At 34.3% G+C, this 10,489-nt stretch overlaps 1 non-coding gene across 1 annotated transcript; it reads left to right on the plus strand.

Moving 5' to 3' along the window:
- The first annotated feature begins 8,652 nt into the window (after positions 1-8,652).
- LOC128287477 (small nucleolar RNA R71) lies at positions 8,653-8,757 on the plus strand. Its single transcript, XR_008278177.1, has one exon. It is a non-coding gene; the product is annotated as a small nucleolar RNA R71 (small nucleolar RNA).
- Positions 8,758-10,489: the final 1,732 nt, after the last annotated feature.

Here is a 10,489-nt window from a genome sequence, read left to right on the forward strand (position 1 = left end):
AGATGGCCTTGATGATTGGAGTGGAAAAGGTCATTTGAAGTAGTATTTTGAATAACCAAATTGGTATTTTGAATGTGATTTTGTCATGTGGTCAATTATGGTATAACTTGGTATAGAATTAAACTATATATATGGATAAGTTATGGTTAAATGTGTATAAATTAGATATATATGTATATTTGGGATGCATGAAAACTATAGTTCGAATGATAAGTTCTAATGACAAGGTATAAGTTAAGCATGACATGTTTTAAAATGGTAGCAGGGTGATCAATTATGCATATGTGTTGTTAAGTTGAGTGCTTACTTTGAGGTGCCTTTTGGGCATATTGATTGTATGGATAAATACCATATTGATCTAGCTTTATTATGCATGTTTTAGGTATATTTTGGAATGCTTGAATGTAAGTGAAAATGGCTTGTATATGTGATCATGTTTTGGGTGAAAGAAATGGCTTGAAAATGGCCTAATTCTTGTCCGCATGACCTAAGACATGAGCATGTGTCCCAGCTGTGTGTGACACACGGCCATGTGACATGGTCGTGTGTCCCCTGTAGGTTTTTAAAGGTTTCATTTTCAGAGTTTCACGGCCTGGCGCACAGGCGTGTGGCTTGGCCGTGTGAACCAAGTCAGAGAGTTACACTGGCACGAACACGGGATGGAATATGGTCATGTGTCCCTACTTCGAATGCTGACACAGCCTGAGACACGGTAGTGTGTGTCAGCCGTGTGATTCGTATGACCTGGCCTCATGGCCGTGCGACCCCTGCAGTTTGAAAATTTTCATCCTTTCCCTAAAAATTCTATATGTTTCTGATTTAGTCCCGATTTGTTTCTAATGAGTTTTTAGGGCCTCGAGGTGTTGTATAAGGGATAATATGTATGTTATTGATGTAATATCCTATGATTGATGTTGTGAAGTAAATGATTTATATTTTTTGATAGTTTTAAAATGTAAACTCTTGTAATGCCTCGTAACCCTATTTCAGCCACGGATACGGGTTAGGGGTGTTCAAGAAGTGAATTTTTAGGTTCAGTAATCTTAATCCTAACTTTTCCTTGGATCTTTTCGAGGTACATTCTTCCTACTAATGGGTTCATCACCCCCCAAACTTAATTTGGAAGCATATGCCTAATATTTCTCAATACTTTGAGTATTTATTTTTCTCTTTTTGCTCGACTCTTGAATAGAACTTCTTTTTTTTTTTAACATACAAAGAATATGTACATCTTTTCAAATTTTTCCTTGATCTTTTCTCACCAAGACAAGTATATTTAAGATAGGTACAATAATAAGATAAAATTTAAAAAGATCGATACATGGTTTATGATGTAGGTAAATAACAATAAAATAGGCTTTAAGGCTCAAATTAAGGTTTCAATGGTCAAATACATATGGTAGGCTTAAACGATTCAAAGAAAATTTGCCTAAATCATGTTTAGATTCTTATGTCTCCTAGGATTTTGCCTCAAGAAAGTTACTAAGTCAATTCTAAAGACTTAAACCTCATGCATGTCTATTTCAAAATAAGTTCAATTTTCATGGCAAAAGGCTACATAAGACTTAAGAACGTACAAGCATTCCATAACTCAGGATAACATAAAAAAACTCAAATAAAATCAGAAATCATATAAAATTAGAAATCATACTTGCATTTGAGCTAAATTATGAACAAAAATTTTCTCTAAACATTATTTTATTTAAGCATATTCATGTGAAAGCATGAATAAACGAAGCGATATGAATAAATTCTAAGAAAAAAGAAATTTCCCCATTTTTATTCGTGTCATCCTCTATGTCTTTTTCCTTTTTTTCCTTTTTTTTTCTTTTTTTTTTTTGGCATTTGATCCCACAATATCCACTTGCCATGTCTCAAAGATATGATCTAGGAACTCAGAAACAAAAGTGTTAAAGATATTCTTAAAAGTATTTCGTATGGTATCATCTCTAACTTTTGCATATCTCCAGTAAGCTTGTTGTTGGTTATGCATGAATTTCCACATATCCATCATAGTTGAAAATTTTGATTTCTTCATAGTGCTTGAAGAAGATGGCATTGGAATAGTCAACTTAGGATTAAAACTTGGCTCCACTGGTTCAGTAGCATTCGAGTCCACCCTCGACTTAGAGTTGTTTGGTTCCTCTTCAGTTTCTGCTTCTTCTATGGCATTTGTTGAGCCAGCTTTCGGTTCAGACTTAGTTGATGACTCATTATATTTTGGTTCGTTCAGCTCATTTGGCTCTACTTGGTTTAATAGTCCAACATTCTCTACTAGCCTCTTAAGATCATGTTTTTTTATGCAACCTTGAACTTGTTGGCCCTTCAAGTTTGCTTTTGATCTTACTTGGGCCCTTAAGCAAAGTGAAGTAATCAATGATGGAAAGTAGGCACTTCCTACCTTCTTCCTTGCACTGTCTTGAATCTCCTTGAGAATAATTTTCCCAACATTGATAGACTTTTTTGTCATAATCGCATACAACAAAAGCATTCATTCCATCGAGATGGTAGAACTATTTGAGAAAAGCATAAAGCTATATCGAATAAAGTAGAACCATACCTTAGCCACTAGATTTAAATATTCCCTTCAGCAAAAATGACTACCATACTTTCTTATAATCTATTGGGATCCTAGATTTGTAACCACATTAAGAAGTTGTTGAAGAAAATCCCAATTGATATTTGTCATCATGAAAGAGTACTCATCTTCTTCAACATCAGGTAAGTTAAACAAATCATTAATGGATTTAAAAGTAAGGGGTACTTTCTTCTTACAAACAAGAATTTCCTTAGCGTCTGATGTGGTCAAGTTGGCATAGAACTCTCGCACTAAATCTTCATTCAGCATTGATCATGCATCACAGAATTGCTCCCAATTTAAAGCATTAATCGTCTTCCGAAGTGACAATGGCATGATCATCTTGTCATTGCTCTCCAAATTGAAACATTTTTCCAACATCATGGGTTGATTCTTAAAGATAGAATTAAATATTTCTCTTGCTTCCTCATCTTGAATCATAATTTAATTATTGGCAAAAGTCTTGGAAGATGTAGTTCTTTTGCAGGACATGATATTTTTCTCGAAAGATAGGCAGAGTTTCGACAGAATGAAAAGAAATTGGAAATGTGTGATGGTTGAAGGTTATGACGGCAATGGAATTGTAGTAGCGATAAGAGTGCAGTAGCGTCGGGATTACAGTGGCAAAAGAGTTACTTCGGCAAGAAGATTGTGGTGGCGATAGGAAGGTTTTGGGACAAAAAGGGAGATTTTGGGGAGATTTTTAAGGATTTGAGGTTAACAGCAAGAAGAAAGAAATAGGTTGCTAAGGTTTGAAGCTAACTTCTTTAAATGGTGTAAGGAATATGATGCTATAGAAGGGTTTATATAGTAGTAGATTAGACAGATTAGAGTAAACTTGTAGCAAAAATTTAGCTACACAAGGATGCTTGGGCGGTAAGGTAAGAAGGGAAGGGAAAAGCGGTGGCAAAAATAGGGTTTTTAGTGACTCTATGGACGACAATGATGGGTAATTTCCTCCTTCTTACTGTTTTGGGCCTCAAGTCCAAACTGCAATTATTTGCTGTAATGAAAAGTTAAACTGAACTAGGAAAATAAACTAATTAGTACTTGGGACAAATTGACCCTCTTTATTCAAAATAAAACAATTAAAATTAAAATTAAAAACTTTTAAATTACTTAGAGACCTCCTTCTTGAAAATTTACATCAAATTAATATCCCAATAAAGGTTGGAGGGTCACAAATGGTTCTGCTTAAGTTCCAATCTTCTTAGACAGACTTAATTTAATGTATTTATTCAAGAAGATAATTTCTAAGCATGCCCTTTATTAAAAATAAAAGCATAAAAATTAAGGGTCTATTAGATTGAACGAGGTTTCAACTTGCTCAACTTCTCCATCCCAATAGTGTTTGAGACGTTGACCATTAACCTTAAATGTACCTCCATTTTTGTCTTACAATTCGACGGCTCCATATGGATAAACTCTGTGAATGGTATAAGGACCTTTCCATCGAGATTTAAGCTTTCCCCAAACAAACTTTAGCCTTGAATTAAACAACAACACTTTCTGACCTTCTTTAAATTCATGAGGTTGTATACGATTGTCATGCCATTTTTTAGATTTTTCTTTATACACTTTGGCATTCTCGTATGAAAATAACCACTTCAAGCTTATCAAGTTGTAACATCTTTCTCTCACTAGCTTGCTTAAGATCCAAATTTAATTGTTTTAAAGCCCAATGAGCTTTATTTTCCAACTCAAGTGGCAAATGACATGCATTTCTGAAGACTAATTGATATGGAGTCATTCTGAAAGGTGTATTAAAAGCTATTCGGTAGGCCCATAGAGCATCATCAAGCCTCCGAGACCGAACGTTTCTATTAGGTCACACCACCTTCTCAAGGATTCCTCTGATCACATGATTTACCTGTTCAACTTGCCCATTTAACCATGGATGATAGGTAGTGGCAATTTTTTGTTTCACATCATACTTGTTAAGCAACCACTTAAGCCATTTGTTCACAAAGTGAGATCCTTCATCACTAATTAGAGCTCTAGGAGTCCCAGACTGTGTAAACACATGCTTATGTAGGAATGGCATGGTTACCTTAGCTTCATTCATTGTGTATGTTTCACCTACAACCTAGTTGGATACATAGTCAAAGGCCACGAGGATATGCCTGTTACCATAAGAAGAAGGAAACGGGCCTAGAAATTCGACGCCCTATACTTTAAATAATTCTACCTCTAAAATGTTTGTCAAGGGCATCTTATTCCTCTTTAATATGCTTTCGGTTCTTTGGCATCTATCACAATTTTTCATGCATGCATACGTATCCTTGAACACTGTAGGCCAAAAAATGTTGCTTGTAATATATTCGCTGTAGTGTGGGAACCACCAAAGTGTCCCCCACTTGAAAATGAATGGCAGTAGTACAAGAGTTCATCAATTTCACTTCCAGCTATACACTTCCTGATTATGTTATTTGCACATTGTTTAAACAAAAATGGATCCTTCAGAAATAATACTGACTATCATGAAGGAATTTATTTCTTTGTTGTTATGTCCTTTCTCGAGGAATTATTCCACATGATAAATAATTTACATAATCAAGAAACCAAGGTATTTCATGAATTTGATTTACCTCAAAGATATACTCATCTAGAAAATTCTCATTGATAAGAACAACTAAATGAGTTACCTTATTTTGGTCCAACCTCAACTAATAATCGGCTACTTGATTTTCAACACCTTTTCTATCTTGGATTTCAAGGTCAAATTCTTGGTGTAAGAATATCCATCTAATTAGCCTTAGTTTAGCATCTTTCTTTGTAAGTATTTAATGGTTGTATGATTGGTAAAAACTATTACTTTGGTACCTATAAGATATGAACGAAACTTGTCAAAAGAAAAAACTATAGCAAAAAGTTTTTTTTTAATTACTTTGTAATTGGCTTGGGCTCCTGTCAAGGTTCTATTTGCATAGTAGATAGGGTGAAATATTTTGTTCCTTCTTTGAGCCATCACAGCTCAAACAGCAAAATCGTTTGCATCACACATTGACTCAAAATGATATTCCAATCAGGCATAACAATTATTAGGGCTAAGATTAACTGACTTTTTAATTCTTCAAAAGCTTCTAAGCATGCTTTGTTAAAAAAAATAGTCTTTCTCTAACAGCATACACAAAGGTTTGGAAATTTTAGAAAAATCTTTAATAGACCTTCTGTAAAAACTAGCATGGCCTAAAAAACTTTAAACTCCTTTCACACTAACTAGAGGTGGTAATTTTTCAATTACGTCCACCTTTGCTTTATTGACTTCGATTCCATTTCTGGAAATTTTATCTCCTAAGACAATTCCCTCTTTAACCATAAAGTGGCATTTCTCCCAATTAAAGACAAGATTTGTCTCCTCGCATCTTTTCAGTACCTTAGCCAAATTAGTCAAGCAAATATCGCAAGTATTAAAAAAAATAGAAAAATCAACCATTAAAACCTCAACAAAATTTCCAACCATACCAGTAAATATTGCCATCATGCATTGCTAAAATGTGGTAAGTGCATTACATAAACCAAAAGGCATTCGCCTAAAAGCAAAATCGCACAGGTAAGTAAAAGTGGTTTTGTGTTGGTCTTCTAGGGCTACAACTATTTGGTTATATCCTGAATATCCATCTAAGAAATAATAAAATTTGTTACCTGTCAGTCGATTTAACATTTGATCCATAAAAGGCAAAGAGGAATGCTCCTTCCGAGTAGTTTTGTTCAATTTTCTATAGTCTATACAGATTCTCCAACCCGTGATCATCCTCATCAAGATTAACTCATCATGTTCATTCTCAACAATCATGATCCTGCCTTTCTTCAGTACACACTGTACCAGACTTACCTATTAACTATCTGAGATGAGGTAGATAATTCCCATATCTAACCATTTGATAACTTCCTTTCGAACTACCTCTTTCATGATAGGGTTGAGTCTCCTTTACCCATAGATTCTACCTCTTTCACCCTCCTCTAAAATAATTTTATACATACAAAAGGAAGGGCTTATTCCTCGAATATCAGCTATGGTCCAACCGGTTGCCCTTTTAAATTTCTTTAAAATAGCAATCAACTATTCTTTTTGTTGTTCTATCAGTTCTACTGAAATAATTACACACAAAGTAAAACTGTTACCTAAATAAACATATTTCAAATCAAAAAGAAGTACCTTAAGTTCAAGTTTGGGTGGTTCCTCAATTGGCAACTCGAGCTGCATGTATTCACTAGCTTCAACTCCAATGGTTCAAACTGTGCTAGTTAAACATAATCCCTCATATTGGCTTCCATCAAAGCCATATTTTTATTACCTTTTTCATCTTTCAATGGCTTAGACCCTAAAGTGTTCTCTAATGGGTCTTCTTCAAAATTATTCTCCCATTCCATAGAAACTATAGTTTCTAACTCTTCCATCACTGAACATTCCTTCGCCAGATTTGGAAACTTCATTGCTTTAAGAACATTAAATGTTACTTAATCATCTTGAACTCTCATGGTGAGCTCACATTTTTGCACGTCTATTAATGTTCTTCCCATGGCTAGGAAAGGTCTCCCCGAGATGATTGACACTTCCTTATCTGCTTCAAAATCTAAGAAAATGAAATCAGTAGGAAAAATAAACTTATCTACTCTTACCAAAATATCCTTGATCTTTCTTTCTGGATATGCAAAAGATCAATTTGCCAATTGAAGTGTCACAACGGTGGGTCTTACTTCACCTATTCCCAACAACTTGAAAATAGATTAGGGCATCAAGTTGATGCTTACTCCTAAGTCACATAAAGCTTTACCATAGTAATATTCTCTAATATTACAAGGTATGGTAAAATTTCCAAGGTCCTTTAGTTTCAAAGGTAGCTTGTTCTGTAAGAACGCACTACACTCCTTTGTTAGTGCTATAGTCTCATACTCACTCTCTTCTTCTTCGAAAGAATTTCTTTCATGACCTTAACATAATTTGGCACTTGTTCTAAAGCCTCTACCAATGGGATATTGATGTGAAGTTGCTTTAGAACATCCAAAAACTTTTTAAATTACACCTCATGATTCTGCTTATTTGGTTGGAACTTTTAAGGGTACGGAGGTAATGGAACTTTGGGTTGAATTAGACAACTTTTTTGAGGAGACAAATCTACATCTAAAGAAAGTGTTAGCTTATCAGAATTCACTGGGTTAGATTTTACCTTATCATCCTTTGTAAGTTCTAGCTCTTCTATTGCAGGAATTTCAACTGATGGTTGACTTTCCTCATTCTCAATAGGTTCAACTACAACAGTCTTGGGCTCCAAAGTCTTACCACTTCGTAGAGCCACTACCTTGCAATGTTCCTTACCCAAATTCCTTAGATTTTCTGTATCACTTGGCAAGGTTCCTTGCAGTCAGTTACAAAGCATCGTAGCTAATTGAACCATTTGGTTCTCTAAATATTTTAGTTTTTTTTATTGAATTTGGATTAAGGCGTCATTCTTCACCATGTACGCCTTTAGCAAGTTCTCCAATCTGTTAGATGATTCAACTTGCGGTGGTTTTAGAGCTTGTTGATTAAACCCTTAGGATTGATTGGGTCTATGCTGCATGTAGTTGTTCGGTCCATTTCCTTGGTTACTCCAAGAAAAGTTTAGATGGTTACACCATGAAGGATTATAGAAGTTGGGTTTTGGTTCTTATCCATTTCTATTTTGGTGTTGATTCCCTATGTAGTAAATCGACTTAGGATTTGATGGACAATTCTTAAAAGAATGGTCATCCCCACAATATACACAAGAAACAACATCAAATTAACTTGGTGGCTAGGTTGCAACAAGATTAAAATCATTAGTAGTAAACTATTTCAACATTAAAGATATAGAAGATAACTGAGTTGAGAGTGATGTAAGCGCATCCACTTCATGCATTCCAGCTACACGTCTTCCTAAAGTTGCTCGACTTGTCAACCATTGGTAATTATTACTAGCTATCCTCTCAATGATTTTGTAAGCCTCATTATAAGACTTCGACAAGAGAGCACCATTTGCAGAAGCATCTACCACCAACCTTATCTATGCATTGAGACCATTATAGAACATATCCGACTAGATGCAATGTGGAATCCATGATGAGGACACTTACGAAGAACTCTTTGAATCTTTCTCACGCCTCGTACAAGGACTCACCATCCAATTGTTGAAAAGTGGTGATATCATTGTGCAACTTAGCATTTTTTCTAGGTGGGAAATACTTAACCAAAAACCTTGTCCATCATTTTGATTTCCAAGGCCCATTTTAGCCTGTCTTTGGGCTAATCATTCATGTCTTCTTTGGCTAAATGTCTACTCAATTTCAAGGTCTACCAATAATAAATTGATAATTCGATCTATGCTCATAAACTCCTAAAAATAAATCACAAAAAATAAAGAATAAATAATTAATTAACATAGTTAGGAGTTAAATAAAAATAAAATAAAAAATAATTTGTAAAGAATAATTTCACAAAAATAATTAAGGCAATAGTCTCCGGTAATGGTGCCAAAAACTTGTAATGCTCGATTTGTGCAAGTGTACACAATCGTTATCAAGTAATAAGTAAGTAAAAGAGTTTTTGTCTCCACAGGGACTGTGTATATTAATCAATATATTGCAAAATTAAAGTTAACAATTTGATAACAAAAACACAATATCTTGAGTGATGGGTGATGGGTGATTAACTAAATTAAATTATCTAAACGAAAGATTGATCCCTAATGCAATTTAAATTAAATGCAAAGTATGAAATGAAATGTATGAATGAACTTAGCAAAAACACAAAATTTAACAATCAATAACATGAATAGGCTAGGATAATTACATCATTCAACTTAGCTTATTTTATCATGCTTAACAGTGTTCAAAAATTATTCCTTGGCAACTCGATCTTTCATGAGTTTGGAAACCAAATTAAGTCTTTTCAAAATCTTTTACTTAGTAAAACATGTATTTTACTAATCACATTAAACTAAGAGTTTCTTAGGATTCATGTGAAGTAACAGGGATGGGTTAGGTTTGAAACAGTTTAATCACATAAACCTAAAAACTATGCAAGATAATAGAGCTCATTAAAGTTATTATGAATCTTTAATTTAGTCAGTTAAGATCTAAAGCATGCACATTTCAATTATTGTGTCTACTAGTCGTTGTCTGGTTAGGATCGCTCAGCTATTCTAATGCATCCAATCACATACGAATGAAATACATACTTTGAGTTTAATTGAAAACATGATCGACTAAGACACAAACACTATAGACATGATTTAAACAAACTTCATTAAATAAATGCAATCATCATAGCTAAAAGAATTAAGCTACCATTATTGATGACAAGATAATAAAGCACATTGCAAACATGATTAAAATCAAAATAACAAAAGTAAAGGAAGAATAAACTCTATCAAATCAGCAGTTTTGTGAACTCTAATTGAAGATGTTTTCCATTGATCCTTGTGTTTCTCCTTTGCTAATGGCTCATCAAGGTCGCTGGCCAAGAGATAATCTTATCAAGGTTTGTGGCTAAAAAAGAAAATATGGGATGCTATGCATGGAACTGAAGAGAGGAAATGAGAGAATGAATGATGATTGACAGATGTAAAGAATGAGGGATGCAAGGATGAAGGATGATTGAAATGGGGAATGAATGAGAGTATTTGTACTTGAAATAGATTGTAGAGTTTACTAAAAATAGGGATTAGAATCCCTCCATTTTCTCCTTTGCTTGGTTGACCACATTTTGTGGAAGAAGGTGGATGATGGTTTTTTTATTTGAGCATAGAATCATGCTAAATTTAGGCATAGGCTGGACGATTTCAAGGGCAATCTTTGTGTGCTGATTTCCAATGATTCTCCAAATGTAATGACCTCCAGTAATCATCCCAAAATAGATTTTTGGGCAGCCAACATGCTTGTGCCAAATTT

Source organism: Gossypium arboreum, chromosome 13 (assembly GCF_025698485.1).
Source record: "Gossypium arboreum isolate Shixiya-1 chromosome 13, ASM2569848v2, whole genome shotgun sequence".
NCBI classification, from domain to species: Eukaryota; Viridiplantae; Streptophyta; class Magnoliopsida; order Malvales; family Malvaceae; genus Gossypium; species Gossypium arboreum.